Source organism: Pseudophryne corroboree, chromosome 1 (assembly GCF_028390025.1).
Source record: "Pseudophryne corroboree isolate aPseCor3 chromosome 1, aPseCor3.hap2, whole genome shotgun sequence".
Classification (NCBI taxonomy): Eukaryota; Metazoa; Chordata; class Amphibia; order Anura; family Myobatrachidae; genus Pseudophryne; species Pseudophryne corroboree.
Genome location: NC_086444.1, coordinates 292,669,971 through 292,682,207, shown reverse-complemented (window position 1 = coordinate 292,682,207; position 12,237 = coordinate 292,669,971). Strand labels below are relative to the sequence as shown.

The following is a 12,237-nucleotide window of genomic DNA, read 5'->3' as shown; positions in this document are numbered from 1 at the left end:
CAGCCACAGGGGCCTCCACAGCAGCTATTCAGGAGCTGGGCCGTTGGAGATGTACTTCTTAGGGCCTATTCCTTGCGGATTGGGGTGGCTACCTTGCGGCAGCCACGGGGTCCTCCTCGGCAGCTGTTAAGGAGCAGGGCTGTTGGTGGTATGCTTCTTATAGGTCCTATTCCTTGCGGACTGGGGCGGCTGACCATGCGGCAGCCACAGGGTCCTCCACGGCAGCGGTTCAGGAGCAGGGTCATTGGGGGAATGCTTCTTGCAGGTCCTATTCCTTGCGGATTGGGGAGGCTACCATGCGGCAGCCACAGGGTCCCCCTCAGCAGCTGTTCCAGTGCTGGGCCGTTGGAGGTATACTTCTTAGGTCCTGTTCATTGCGGATTGGGGAGTCTGCCATGCGGCAGCCACAGGGTCCTCCACGGCGGCTGTTCAGGAGCTGGGGCGTTGGAGGTTTACTCCTTATAGGTCCTATTCCTTGCGGATTGGGGTGGCTGCTGTGCGGCAGTCACAGGGTCCTCCACGGCAGCGGTTCAGGAGCTGGGGCGTTGGGGGTATACTTCTTAGGTCCTATTCCTTGCGGATGGGGGTGGCTACCATGCGGCAGCCACAGGGTCCTCCGCGGCAGCTATTCAGGAGGTGGTCCGTTGGAGGTATACTTTTTAGGTCCTATTCCTTGCAGATGGGGGTGGCTGCCGTGCGGCAGCCATAGGGTCCTCCTCGGCAGCTATTCAAGGGGTGGTCCGTTGGAGGTATACTTCTTAGGTCCTATTCCATACGGATGGGGGTGGCTACCATGCGGAAGCCACAGGTTCCTCCACGGCGGCTATTCAGGAGGTGGGCCGTTGGAGGTATACTTTTTAGGTCCTATTCCTTGCGGATGGGGGTGGCTACCGTGCGGCAGCCACAGGGTCCTCCACGGCAGCTATTCAGGAGGTGCTCCGTGGAGGGATGCTTACTATAAGCCTTCTGCATGTGGATAATGTTTAGTTGCGCCTGTTGCGCTAACCCAAAAACTTGTTTACCCGTCGGTTTTTGAACGGGTAGCGTTCAGGAATCGAGGGTGTGAAGTGAATTTTAAAATTTTCCTCCGAGGGGGCCTAATTACAATTGGCTCATCAAAGGTCCGCGGGAGGTTTTTTGAGTTTTCTCCTTCACTTGGGTTAATTCTGTTATCTGAAATAAAAAGACAAAGTAGATCTATTCGGGCGCACCCTGCAGCTGAAAAATATGTTGCTCTGGAGGTATCACCAACCTCTATTATAGACAGAAATGGATACAAAAATGGGCAAACATATAACATCAAGCGCTGGAAGATAAAATTCACACCTTCCCTTATGAATGTGAAGAGAAAGGTTGCAATTGAAGGCGTTTTCCTCTACTTCTTAAGGTGGAGACTCCAATCCTCCATTCACATCAGGAATCATGACATGTAAAAGAATATGATACAATGGTGTAGTGTGTCTTCACTAGATCACACTTCACCCCAGTGGTTCTTGATTAAATGAACAATGGGTGTTGAGCCTCCACCAGATCTTCAGAAAATTAAATAAACAAAGAGCGTACCCAGACTCACAATAGAAATGTATGTTGTAAACATGTAAAGGTATCTTTGTGTGAATATATAATCAGAAAAGACCGTCTAAAGGGCGTACCCCAACTCACAGTGACTAGGGGTGAATGAAGCCTATAAAGGTTTCTTTTAGTGAGTACTTCGAATCACAGCGTACCCCAACTCACAGTTAAACAGGTGTTCGTAATCATATCACGGTTTCTTTCACTCTCCAAATATCCAGACAGAAAGATCGATGCAAAAAAGGATTTATTCCATAAAATATTCATAAAAATATTCCCACAGGAATGTCCAAATAACAAATGATAAAACTTATTTTTAAAAAAGGAGCAAAGATGAACGATCACACCACCTGGCTTGGACACCTGGTGTATATCACCTGAGCATGCAGATTCCGGAGTTCTTATCGGTGCATCCAGGGTCCAAAATCCGGGTGGGGAGAAAGCACATCAATGATGAAAAAAAGCTCCTGTCTGCTGCCAACGAGTTTAAATCTCTACAAGAGATTTTTATCAAGGCCTTGTAATTACAATTACTTGGTGCGTAGGACAGCTGATGTTTTGGGTCATGGCTTTTAGGTGGTCAGGCATCCTCTGTTTGTACTGTGTCAGCCGCAGTTTCGACAAGGAGGAAGGGGTTCGTCTTCTCCGGCTGGAGTTTTGCAGGTTTTTCTTACCTGGGGTTTTGGTCCTTTCAGTTAGCTTTCTTATTTTCCTGGTTTTTATTGGTTTGGATGGCGGGCGGTTTGTTAAACCTTGGTGGCGGGAAGTCGCTACCAACCAGCGGTCAGATGGGCATAAGTGGTTATTGTGGGGCACCCTCTTTAGAAGGACGACAGGTGTGTCCTTACCTTGCGGTTGGACATTTAGACGTTCCCCTGCGGGAACCGAACGTTTGCCAGAGAAAAGAGTGGTGAGTCCTGCACAATGCGGGTTATGCAGGGAGGAGGCGGTGTTGTGGTTTAGTCCCCTCCTCAGTTTTTGTGTTTCAATCTAAATGACTGGAGCTGGTGTCTGGTAGCGACTTTTTCCTTTGCCATCCTCCAATATAAAACCAATTCAATTACAATTATAGTTCAAAGAACAGGTCAGCGATCAATAAATATCGTCTGACCTTTAACTACAGCTAACCGTGTCCGTGTCGTTATTTTAGTGTGTCGTTATTTTAGTGGTAAGCTAGCTTAAAGAAGTGTTTATGTCAATCGCAATAAAATTATGTGCGCCTTAGATAAGCTGAAGGCTGCATAAGCCTGAGGCCATATAAGAGCCCAATTTTTTGTGATTGGTTGTTTATGATTAAGCAGTTGCTAGGTAGATTAGTGTTTTCTCTGGTATTTTTCCTATAGGATTATAGGGCTGTCCGTCAAGGGTTTAGGGGTTGGTCTTGGAATAATATATAAGCCATGGTCATGTGCCTCAGACTTCCTCTTGCCATTTTGGAATGCCCTCCCACCCGCCCTGACTATATTTTTTCCTGCATCTTGTCTTTTTCGGTGGGCTCTTGACAGCCAGATTGGCGGGAAGTCGCTACCAACCAGCGGTCAGATGGGCATAAGTGGTCATTGTGGGGCACCCTCTTTAGAAGGACGGCAGGTGTGTCCTTACCTTGCGGTTAGACATTTAGACGTTCCCCTGTGGGAACCGAACGTTTGCCAGAGAAAAGAGTGGTGAGTCCAGCACAATGCGGGTTATGCAGGGAGGAGGCGGTGTTGTGGTTTAGTCCCCTCCTCAGTTTTTGTGTTTCAATCTAAATGACTGGAGCTGGTGTCTGGTAGCGACTTTTTCCTTTGCCGTCCTCCAATATAAAACCAATTCAATTACAATTATAGTTCAAAGAACAGGTCAGCGATCAATAAATATCGTCTGACCTTTAACTACAGCTAACCGTGTCCGTGTCGTTATTTTAGTGTGTCATTATTTTAGTGGTAAGCTAGCTTAAAGAAGTGTTTATGTCAATCGCAATAAAATTATGGGCGCCTTATTTGTTTTATAAAGTGTTGCTTTACTAAATGTTGCTTTTACTAATCGATGTGAGACATGTATACAGTACATTTACATAGAAAAAACCTTTAGACACATGAAATGTTCTCAAGTGATTATGTGTGGCTAATTAAGTTAACAAGTTCACCTGAATTTAATTTGATCTGCTATTTGGGTATAAATATCGAGCAGGGGGAGGAAGTGACATGTCTTGAGAAAGTCTCCAGGTTGCTGGGAGACGAAACCAGTTGACGCTTACTCCTTTTGTCCATTTCTCCCGCTGTCGGATTCCCCGCTCTCTATTCTCCAGCCTTATCAATGCCACATACACGTGGACTTCCCCTGACGCATCTCCTGGCTCTCAGTGTGGAGCATCGTTCACCAGCTATACGACAGTGGACGTCGTTACCTGTTATATCCAGCTCTGCATTCTACCTGGATAAATCACGGAAGGTTCAAACACACAGAGAGTGCAGCCAGCATTCAGCTTTTCAAAATGGCATAGAATACCTTCTTTCAATAGAATATCACCGCAAGTGCATTTTGCAAAGGACCCTGGATTGCTACAACACAGGAACCAGCACAGTGGTAAATATCTGTGACATTTCTGTGACTGCAAGCCGCTTTTAACCCAATAACCACCAAATACATGTACTTTTGAGAGCTTAACAAATAGCAGAGTTTATTGTAATAACCTCTCTGGGACCCCAGTGAGAGAGTAATCAATAGTCTTGGGAGAGAATGTTATTTTAATGTTTAGCAATTTATACTAATAAGCACTGGATAACATACAGTATGTGCTGCAGCACTATACCCAATAGCAGTTGCCTATATGAGATACTAATGTACTTAAAGTTTGTAAACTTATAGCTTGTTTACTATATTATATGTGTGATATTGTTGTTTGTGAATCTATCTATTCATATATAAACTAATTTTTATACTATTGAGCTTCACTGAGTCTTTCATTCACGGGAGACAACACAATTTGGTTTTTATATATTTTTTTGTAATTGCCCTTCTGAGCGCAGTGATTTTTTTTCTATATACCTGTACCATAATACCTGATAAGCACCACTTATCGGGGCTATAGGATATTCCCAAGATGACCCATTATCTGCCGTAAATTACCACAGCTAATTGGATTCCAACAAGGTGTGGATCATTAGATCTACACTAAAAAGGACTACAGTCAATTGGCTGACCACAAATGGTAGACTGGGTCAAAAGTTCGACACGGAATAGTTAGACAGTAGAAAAGGTCAACAGGGTCAAAATGTTGACATGAAAATGGTCAACACAAAAAGTCAACACCATTTTTTTTTTTGTGTGTGTGTGTGTTTTGTCACTTTTCTGCCTCATAAATGCCCCATAAGTGTATTGCTTCGCTCGTCATGCTTCGGGCAAGGTGCCCCACTCTGCTATCGCTGCACTTGCTGCAGGCTGCTATTCCCAATGGTAGTACACATAAATGGTAAAGTATAAAAAAGTTGAACTAAAAATAACAAAAAAACAAAACTTGTGTCGACCATTGTCATGTCAACCTTTTGAACATGTTGATGTTTTAAACTGTCTACCTTTTACATGTCGACCTTTTGAACCTGTTGACCTAGTGCATGTCTACCATTAGTGGTTGACCTAATGACTGTAGACCTTTTTAGTGTAAATTTATAGACCTGATACCATTCCAGCCAATGTCTATAATAGTTTCACATGAAAACTCCAGCCATGGCTATCTGCAACTAAACTCAACTGCTGGGAATATTAGGCCCAGGAAAATATCCTGGAGCACTCTACTTAAAACACTTAAGCAAAATGACAGCGTTAGAATGCATGCCGTAGTGTTATGAACCTGTGCCATTTTAGTAACTGATGACTTATGCCAGTGGTTCCCAAACATTTTTTTGAGTCAAAAGATGAAAAATGGAAAGCGTAACCTTATCCTGCGCTCGTCACTGTTGTTACAAGTTTAATCAGTTCTCATGCATTGTCGCTTGGCAGTTTGACATGGAACAAAAAAACTTAGAAATGTGTATATAGTGAAGCACAGTTTAATATGACACATATATACATCTAAAACCATTTAAAACAGAATTGACAATTTACATAAACATGCGAGGATTACGGGATTTCTGGGATCCCCTTTAACAAAAACCTGCATGCTGGCTGAGAACTGTTTGGCCACAGTTCTAATTAATGGCCTGTTCATTGTGATATGCTGCTAATAATCTTTATGTAAATTGTCAATTCCGATCGATCGCTGCGATAAACTGCAGCGAGCGATCGGGTCGGAATGACCCCCCTAGTGCAATCATTTAAAAGGTTGTAGACATGTAACATTTGTTTGCTGATTTCATGCCTTGTTATCAGCCTGATTCTTTAGTTGGTGTTACTTTATTAATAATAATGATGATTTTATTTACATAGCGCTCTTTCTCCAATTAGACTCTCGGCACTTAACAGAATTAACATAAGAAATCAGTACAGAAACAATGAAGAACAGAAAAGCTTTTCATAAAATACAGAGAGAATGGAGATGTTAAAAAGACAATTATGGATATGCTTGAGTAAACAGGTAAGTTTTGAGTTCATTTTTGAAGGATTCTAGACAGGGGCCCTCTGGAACTGAACGGGGAAGTGAGTTATTGATTCTTTTTTTTCCCTTTGAACTGGGAGCATTACCCCAAATAACACTGGCTAATTTATTTATTTTACGTTTTTTTTTCTCCACTCTCCCTAACTATGATCTCTAACCACAGCTAGTTATTGAAATAATGAATTCCTGGAGCTACAGTCTGAGTGAATATTGCACAATTATTTAGTTTCATTACATTTCATGCATTTAACCCCCATTCTTTAATAGTGGTTCTCAAATTTTGAGCTCAGGACCCCAAACAGTTCATGTTTCCCAAGTCAGCAATGGATCTTTAAAGTGTGCCAGTTGTTTAGGTGTCCTGTGGGCCCAGGATTGAGAAACACTTCCCTAGACTGTAAACTGTTATGAGGACCCTCTTGTTTCTCACTCTGCACTATCCTTTTCTACAGTGTGTCTCGTTTTCATGTTACATTGTTGTTGCCAATACATGCTCTTTACATTCCAGCTTTCCCTGCTCTATGGTCAGTGGCGGATCTACATTTTTGGGTCCCGGAAGCTTGAACTGTTACAACCAGCAACAATAGGGCAACACTCATTAAGGTCCAAAGGCCTTGCTGCCTTTGCAAGGACCTCACAGCCCAAATGATGGAGAATGGGGTGGTGGTGTGGAATCACCTCACAGTCCTACCCCCTTTCAATAACCCTTCACAGAAACCCCACTTTATTAAACACCTCACAGCACTTTTACTCCTCTCTTCTATAAACACTTTATAGCACACGCCGCTCATCGCCAGAAAAATGACCTTATTAGATGCCTTCTTGTCCTAGGCTACTTCTCACCTATCATTGGGGGTCATTCCGATGTAATCGCATGCTGCTGTTTTTCGCAGCGCAGCAATCAGGTCACTACTGCATATGCGTATGCACCACAATGCACAGACGCATCATACGGGTACAAAGTGGATCATTGCTGTGCGATGGATTTAATGAAGAATCCATTTGCACAGCCGATCACAAGGAGATTGAAAGGAAGAGGGTGTTTGTGGGTGTCAACTGGCCATTTTCTGGGAGTGTTTGGAAAAACGCAGGCGTGTCCAAGCATTTTCAAGGCGGGTGTCTGATGTAAATTCTGGGACCGGACAGGCTGAAGTGATAGCAAGGGCTGAGTAAGTTCTGAGCGACTCAGAAACTGCACAAACTATTTTTGTACCGCTCGTCTGCACATGCGATCGCACCATTGCACAGCAAATATACACTCCCCAGTGGGCGGTGACTATGCGTTTGTACGGCTGCAAAAAGTAGCTAGCAAGCGATCAACTCGGAATGACCCCCATTGCTCCCAGCCTCCTTCCTAGGACGGAGGCTCCACCATTCCTGGGAATGTCACAAAGAGAACTTCTGCAGGCTGTCAGGAATTGTAGTGTAAAACGGATACAGACCCTATTATCCCTCCCCACCCCGTGAATTTGCTTCCTTTGTATTGCCCGGAGTCTACATTCACCCGTAAACCAATGTGCACGAGGCGCAATGCCAGCTGGCCGGCCTAATATTGGGAATGGAGAGAAGGAACCCGGACTCCCCGGGTATTGTCCTTGGGGACTTTAACAAGGGAAATTAAACTTCAGATCTCCCCAAATATAAACTGATAATTAAAAAGGAGAAGATTTTGTTGTTACAGCATCAGTAGTGTTTTACATGTGGCTCCATGAGCGGCTCTGTGACCTCTTATTCCTCTAATCCCGGCATATATGCAGAAACTAAAACTTTCTAAACCTGTCGTGAGGTGAACCAAGAATTGGAGCAATGGAGAAGCAGTTGGGGGAGGACGCCAAAATAACAGTACTCTGAGAAGCTGTGATGTACTTCTGTGATGACTCCTCATAAGCTGTGATGACTCCTCGTAATTCTGGAAGGGACTTAGGGAGATTGCAAACTGCAAAACCAAATATCTCAAACTGTATAAATATCCTCAAACTGGCAAATGACCTGAATGAGCTCTATTGCAGATTTGACAGACAATGGATCAGTCCTGACTTTGATTCACATACTCAGCCTATCCCCCCAGTTACTGTATCACACCCTTTCTTTCCAGTCTGGACAGAGACAATGGGGGTCATTCCGAGTTGATCGCTAGCTGAATATGTTCGCTGCGATTAAGTAAACAACCCGCACTTCTGCGTATGCGGCGCAGTGCGCACACGCGACGTACTTTCACAACGGCCAATGTATTTTTACACAAGGTCTAGCGAAGCTTTTCAGTCGCAATGGCCGCCGCAGAGTGATTGACATGAAGTGGGCGTTTCTGGGTGTCAACTGATCGTTTTCAGGGAGTGCTCGAAAAAACGGAGGCGTGCCAAGAAAAACGCAGGCATGGCTGGCCGAACGCAGGGCGTGTTTGTGACATCAAATCCGGAACTGAATGGTCTGAAGAGATCGCAAGCGCTGAGTAGGTGTGGAGCTACTCTAAAACTGCACAATTTTTTTTTTGGTAGCCGCTCTGCGATCCTTTCATTCGTACTTCTGCTAAGCTAAAATACACTCCCAGTGGGAGGCGGCATAGCGATTGCACGACTGCTAAAAACTGCTAGCGAGCGATCAACTCGGAATGACCCCCAATATCCTTTTGCACATAATGGACTCAAATGGCCACCTCCCCTCCCCCATTAAACCTCTCTCCATTCAGAAAGACATTAACAAACATTTAGGAGACAGAATCCATGTAAGGCAGCTGGACCATATGCTGTCTCCTCTCTATGCTGAAGCATTGTACAGACCAGCTGTCCCCCGTGTTCACAGACATCTTCAACACTTCACTTATTGCAGGGTACCTGTCTGCTTCAAAACATCTACCATTATCCCGGTTCCTAAAAAACTGAGGCTGACAGTCCTTAATGACTACAGACCAGTTGCTCTGACCTCTGTGGTAATTAAGACTTTTGAGCACCTTGTGCTGACCCACCTTAAGGATACCACCAACTCCCTTTCTTGACCCACTGCAGTTTGCCTACAGCGCCATATTGTCAGTAGATGATGCAGTTAACAAGGAACTCCATTTCATGCTTCAGCATCTAGAATTTCTCACAACACCTATGCCAGGATCTTGTTTGTGGATTTCAGCTCTGCATTCAACACCAGCTGAACATGCCTGAGCCCATCTGCAGGTGGATCATTGATTTCCTGACAGACAGGAAGCAGTACATGAGGTTGGGTAAGTTAGTCTTGGGGTCAGAGACCATCAGCACTGGAGCCCAACAAGGATGTGTGCTCTCTCCCCTGCTCTCCTCTCTCTACACAGCTGCGCCCTTAGCCAACCATCAGTCAAACTCTTGAAGTTTGCAGATGACACAACCCTAACTGTGTTAATCTCCAATAGGGATAAGTCTGCTTACAGAAGGGAAGTTGATTACCTGCAGCCAGAACCACCTGGAGCTGAATGCTCATAAAATTGTACAGATGGTAGTAGATTTCAGTAGGAGCCCAGCACTGACTACCCCCCTCATTGTGTGTGACTTCCCAGTTAGCTCTGTGGAGTCATTCAGATTCTTGGGGACTATAATCTCCAAAGACCATAGGTGGGAGGAGAATGCACAGCAGAGGATGTTCTTTCTGAAACAGATGTAGAAATTCAGCCTGAGGCAGAAAATGATGGTCCAGTTTTACACGGTCATCACTGATTCCATCCTCACCTCATCGATCACCATCTGGTATGTTTCTTCCAATGCCAAGGACAAAGGCAGACTTCAGCAGATCATATGGCCGGCTAAGAAGGTTATCGGCTGTGACCTTTCATCTCTCCTGGACCTATATCACTCCAGGACCAGGATCATCGCTGACCATTCCCACCCCAGTCACCACCTCTTTTCAGAAGATGCCATCTGGAAAAAGGTTTAGATCAAAACTTCATGCCAAATAAAGTCTCTTCCCCATCACGGTGGGGCTTTTGCCTCTCACTGACTATGGGATTTACCCCCCCCCCCCCCCAATTTACCCCTCCACCATTATTTATACAAGTGCAATTATTATATTGTATTCATATTTATTGTAATTTTTGTTTTTTATAATGTTTAGTTACAGTATATCTTCTTTATGCATCAACCTCACACAGTAAATTTCCTTATATGACCAAATGTACTTGGCAATAAAGAGAATTCAAATCACAGAGATAGACTACAACTCCCAGCAGCTTCCATGGTACTAAGGTGGTCATTCTGAGTTGATCGCTCGCTCGCAGTTTTTAGCAGCCGTGCAAACGCATTGTTGCCGCCCACCGGGGAGTGTATTTTCGCTTTGCAGAAGCACGAACGCCTGTGCAGCAGAGCACCTGCAAAAACATTTTGTGCAAAACAAGACCAGCCCTGGACTTACTCTTCGTGTGCGTTGAATCTAGAGACAGAGGGACAGCTTTTGACATCACACACCCGCCCAGCCACGCCTGCGTTTTTTCTGCCATGCCTGCGTTTTTCTAAGTACTCCCTGAAAACAGTCAGTTAACACCCAGAAACGCCCCTTTACTGTCAATCTTCTTGTGGCCGGCAGTGCGAAGAGAAAACGTCGCTAGAACCTGTGCAAAACCACTAAGGACTTTGTACCCGTATGTCACGCGTGTGCATTGCGGTGCATATGCATGCGCAGAAATGCAGATTTTTAGCCTGATCGCTGTGATCAATGGCAGCTAGCGATCAACTCATAATGACCCCCCCAAGTGAGGTGCATTTGAGCTATGATAGCAGCTATACTGGACTAGAAGCCTGGTTCTCATGGTGTTATCGATTTTGTTGCTTCAGGGCCCCTCCACGATTAGGGGCCCTGAAGCTTAAGCTGTTTCAATGTAGATCCGCCACTGCCTACTGTATGGTAAATCCTTTATTTTCATTTTATGTTTTCACTTTCATCACTACTATTAGAAGTTTAATTTCATCTTGTATCAATACAATGAATGATTATTTGGATCTAGGCAAAAGAGTGAGCTTGAGAGTTATTCTAGTGGTACACTGGGGGAGATGTACTAAGCCTTGGAGAGTGATAAAGTGGAGAGAGATAACAACCAAACACCTTCTGTCACTTTACTCTTGTGTTTAAAAAATGACAGCTGGAGCTGATTGATTGATTGATTGGTTGGTTCTCTCTCTCTCTCTACTTTATCTCCCGCCAAGGCTTAGTACATCTGCCTCACTAGCTCTTCCTTATGTTCAAAAAATCTTGCTTCATTGGATGTCTGAGTTACCTGCTAATAAAATAATAGGAAAAGGCTCATTGCAGTCTGGACATATCAATGCTTAAAGTTATTAAATAGAAGATATGTACAGTAGAACATTTGTGCCAGGTGTAAGTTTCACAGCCACAGATATTTTCTTCCACCTTTGCCCTCTTAACACTGAATGCTGTATAATTATTCAGAGAGAATTATTGCTGCTGTAAATACCCTCTCTTTCTGAATGGTTATAGTTTATCCTGCGTGCTAATTAGATTTAGACCCTCAAAGCAATCAATGGATTTTCATCTGGGTCCTACCAAGCCAGTCATGGACGGTAATTTACAACCTTGGTTCTTCTAAAATCAATACAGATTTGTGCTTCATTGGGAAAGCTGTATAACAAGGATGACAGCAGGCTCACTAAACAGCTGACATGGAAGCAGAACCCCATCTGGTGCTGCATTAGATCCAGCACAATTAGTAGGAGACTATGGTATAATCAGCAAGAGAACTGATACACGACTGAGCGTAGAATGCGAGAACGATGCGATTTTTACATTGCACTCTGAGGATTCCATTTATTGATTTGCCACATCTATAGTGCTTATGATTGTCCAGAATATATATTCATTAGAAGTAAAAAAGATGGGATATTGTTAAACTGACCATCCGCCTCTATTAATCAGAGAAACTCCTTGTGAGATGTATTGTATGTTTACTTCGACTCTAATAAACAGTCTCTGAACTCAATACAAATCAATGTAAGTATGCAAAGGACCGTGTTAATCTTCTTGCCAGATTTATCTGCCAGAATTTTTAAGTTGGGAGCCATTATCTGTTGCAATCACATAAGCCACCACAAGAAGAAAGTAAAGCATTTGTTAGCGAGATAATGCAA

The 12,237-nt window shown here is 43.9% G+C and overlaps 1 long non-coding RNA gene across 3 annotated transcripts in view; it reads left to right on the top strand.

Moving 5' to 3' along the window:
* Positions 1 to 12,021, top strand: part of LOC135065396 (uncharacterized) — a 66,362-nt gene extending 54,341 nt beyond the window's left edge. For 2 of the 3 annotated variants that reach the window (XR_010251683.1, XR_010251690.1), the window contains exons 3-4: positions 5,995 to 6,124; positions 11,591 to 12,021. This is a non-coding gene — a long non-coding RNA (uncharacterized LOC135065396). Of the gene's footprint in view, positions 1 to 5,994; positions 6,125 to 6,650; positions 10,131 to 11,590 lie in introns of those variants that run through there. The other variant, XR_010251696.1, reaches the window with a different exon arrangement.
* The last annotated feature ends 216 nt before the right edge of the window (positions 12,022 to 12,237 follow it).